The sequence below is a fragment of the Solea senegalensis genome, linkage group LG8, assembly GCF_019176455.1.
Source record: "Solea senegalensis isolate Sse05_10M linkage group LG8, IFAPA_SoseM_1, whole genome shotgun sequence".
NCBI lineage: Eukaryota > Metazoa > Chordata > Actinopteri > Pleuronectiformes > Soleidae > Solea > Solea senegalensis.
The window spans coordinates 135,900-140,256 of NC_058028.1; positions in this window are offsets into that span (position 1 = coordinate 135,900).

The following is a 4,357-nucleotide window of genomic DNA, read 5'->3' on the forward strand; positions in this document are numbered from 1 at the left end:
CACACAGACGCATCGTCGCTTTGTCTTCTCCTCTTCCTCTCTCATCCCTCCTTCACCACACACACACACACTGAGGACAGTGAGAGAGTGAAGATCACAAACCTCTCGTGTCCTCCTTGTCTGTCATGTCTCTGTGTCTCCTCCTCCTCTGCCTTCGACTCCTCCTCCTTTCTTATTCACCTGCCTCAGCTGCTCACTGTCGCCCCCTGGCGTCGTCATCCTCCACAGCAGCAGCTCAAACATCACTGTGTCAGAGGAGAATGTTTTAAATCTTCTCTAACAAACACATTCAAAACCTTTAATCTCAGGAGTTATGTCCATAATACAAAGACAGAGATGATCAATAAATATGGGATTAGAGAAAAATAACAGATCATTTTAATCCCATGGTTTTGTTCCACACATTTTTGAATCCTCATCTTATTTATTTGTTGCTCACTCCACAGTTTGAGAACATTGTCATTTGTAAAGTTGCTGTGGAAACGTGAAGATGATGAAAGACAACGTGACTTTGCTGCAGATAAATGTAATGTTCTGGTCCAGGTTCTGGTCCATGTTCAAGTCCAGGGTCTGGTCCAGGTTCACATTAAATGGGTCATCAGGTGAAATATTCATGTGGGTGGAGCCAAGTCTTGTATTTTTAATGAAATGTAATGGATTTATTACATGATACATGTTCCTGTGTGACCTGTGTGTGTGTGTGTGACACGTACATGTTACATGTATGACTTATTCATGTTACAGTCGTCCTTCGTCTTCACAGTTTTCTCATGTTAACGCCTGATGTTTTTCGTGCACCCCGTGGCCAAGTGGAAAGGAACTGAGCTGGTGACTGGGACGGGTCAAGGGCTGTGCTGCCACTGAGCAAGGCACAGATACTTTAAATGAGCTGTGAAACATTCAAAGATTACCTTCATCTGAAGGAAACATAATGACGAGTTACTCTGTGCTTGTCTGCCACCTAGTGGTCAATGCAATGAATCACTGTTTCACTGAATCACTATTTGTCTCTTATTTTGAAGGAGTTCACCCAGATTAATCTTAGTTCTTTTAAAAGACAGAGATTTTCTTTAAAAACTAAAGAACTCTGACACTTTAGTGGAGATGAAGTCACACAGTGAAGACGTGGATTAAAGGTTCACTCTTGTGTTTGTGATCGTGTTCACTCACAATTTTCTTTACTTTAATCATAAACCTGACTTTGAGTCGACTCCTCACATTTGTGTCATTATCCCTTTAACAGAATTCACTGATTTACATTTAAACTTGTTCATCTGCAAATGCTCACCTGTTTGTTTTCTGCTGTTTTCTGTTTGACCTGTGACCTCTGTGACACGCCCTTATATGGACCACAAACAGGAAGTGGAAGAGACCAAGTCACAGACAGGAAAAAAGAGGGGATTCAAAAGATTTTGAGTTTTTTTCTTCAGATTATGTTTATTCCATCAGAATATGATGGAATAAACATAATTTATGTGACCTGTGTTTATCTACAATAAATAAAAGACAGAAGAAGAATGAGTGTGAACGGTTATTGTTAGAGATGAAAACAAATCTTTTATTTGATAAAAACATAAAATTTTACAAAAATACTCACTGACTGTTCTTTTACTCTATATTATTATATTGTTATAATATTTTACAACCACAATTTCTGTGATTAAACTTGATTTTTCATCATCTGCTGACCTTTGTGCTGAAAATCGCCCAGAACAGATATGTACTGACAGCCTCACACCAGCAGGTGGTGCTGCTGAGCTACTGCTGGAGCTGGAGCCCAAACGACCTCACATGAACTTCAGCACAATGTTTGTCTATTTTTACACAGAAAAGCTTCACATATTTGATATTTTCTTCATTTTCACATAGAAAAGCTTCACATATTTGATATTTTCTTCATTTTCACACGGAAAAGCTTCACATATTTGATATTTTCTTCATTTTCACATAGAAAAGCTTCACATATTTGACATTTTCTTCATTTTCACGAAAAGCTTCACATATTTGATATTTTCTTCATTTTTACACAGAAAAGCTTCACATATTTGATATTTTCTCAATTTTTACACAGAAAAGCTTCACATATTTGATATTTTCTTCATTTTCACATAGAAAAGCTTCACATATTTGATATTTTCTTTTTACACAGAAAAGCTTCACATATTGATATTTTCTTCATTTTCACACGGAAAAGCTTCACATATTTGATATTTTCTTCATTTTCACACGGAAAAGCTTCACATATTTGATATTTTCTTCATTTTCACGGAAAAGCTTCACATATTTGATATTTTCTTCATTTTCACATAGAAAAGCTTCACATATTTGATATTTTCTTCATTTTACACAGAAAAGCTTCACATATTTGATATTTTCTTCATTTTCACATAGAAAGCTTCACATATTTGATATTTTTTCTTCATTTTCACACGGAAAAGCTTCACATATTTGATATTTCTTCATTTTCATTTTCATTTTCACATAGAAAAGCTTCACATATTTGATATTTTCTTCATTTTCACATAGAAAAGCTTCACATATTTGATATTTTCTTCATTTCACATAGAAAGCTTCACATATTTGATATTTTCTTCATTTTCACACGAAAAGCTTCACATATTTGATATTTTCTTCATTTTCACACAGAAAAGCTTCACATATTTGATATTTTCTTAATTTCTTCATATTTGATACATTTGAATGAAACTATAAAAATTATTACTGTACGAATTAAAAAAAGAATATAAGGAGACATTATATTTATATAGACATTCTATACAGATATTGAGTTATTATATAAGTGAATTTGCTGAGTCAGAATCTCAGTGGGTCTAAAGTGAGGGGGCGGAGTTTAAGCTTTGACTCAGCATTTATGGAACATTTTACTTCATAAAAAAAGGACTTTTGTTGATAAATTGTGAAAATGAAAAGAGTGATCAGAGGTCAACCGCTGAATGCTGTACCTACACACGGATAAAAACAAGGGCAAAAGTACATGAATAATAATAATATACATATTATTATTACAACATACATATACATATATATATATATATATATATATATGTATATATATGACACCACTACACACAGATCATTAATCTCACAGTTGAATCTCTGCAAAGAGATTTCTCTCACACTTCAGAGACTCGTGTATTTCCCTCCTGTCCTTTGTGTCTGATAATAACGTCCACACTTGGACAGAGACCTCGCTCCTTTGTGTCCATCTGGACGACTCTTCTGTCGCACAATTTCCACTCCCATTCAACGAGGACAAAGGACAGCGGACGTCTCACTGTCCAAAAGTCACTCTCCATCACAGCCGTGACACGGAGACAATGATGAGGAGGAGGAGGAGGAGGAGGAGGAGATGCAGCAGCGAGGTCTGGAACTCAGCTCCTTCTCTCCAGAGAGAGTCGTCAAAGTCCACCAGAAGAAAATGTGTGAAACAACAGCTGCTTCTGAGAGAGGGCGGAGCTGTGAGGACCCACAGAGGTCAAAGGTCCACTGTCTCACATTTAGGTGAAATTATTTTAATTTGACAGATAAAATGGAATGAACACGTTATTAAATCAGTTTATTTGGTAGCAATTGAAGCTAAAGTAATAATTAAAAAGTGAACACTTCACTAAATTGTATGAATTGTTCTTTTTTCTTTATAATAATAATAAAACATTTAATTTGAGGTGTTTTTCAAAGCAGAGTTTTAACAAAGTCCAGTAAAATGAATAAAAACAAGTTATTATCCTAAAATCCTGATATTCTGAAACAAAACATGTTAAAGTAGTTAAAGTAGTGAAGGCAACAGTTTCTATTAAATCAATCGATAGATCAATAAATCATTGATTCATTCATTGGCATTAAAATAATGACTCATGCATGAATAATCCTGCGCACTGTCCCTTTAACAGAAACTTGTCTATACCAGCTTTAATAATGTTAGCATAGCGGCTAAATGTTGACTACGATAATAATCTGTGAAACAAGATCACACATGAAAACAACACAAGCTAGCATGAGGATGAATGATGAACGTGTGACTTTCACGTCATCATTTCACAGCAGGAGCAGTGAGCTCGCATGAGGATGAATGATGAACGTGTGACTTTTTTTACGTGAGCTTTTCACAGGAAAACTTGTCTATACCAGCTTTAATAATGTTAGCATAGCGGCTAACGCTGTTATCAACGTTGACTACGATACATAATCTGTGAAACAACATCACACATGAAAACAACACAAGCTAGCATGAGGATGAATGATGAACGTGTGACTTTCACGTCATCATTTCACAGCAGGAGCAGTGAGCTCGCATGAGGATGAATGATGAACGTGTGACTTTTTTTACGTGAGCTTT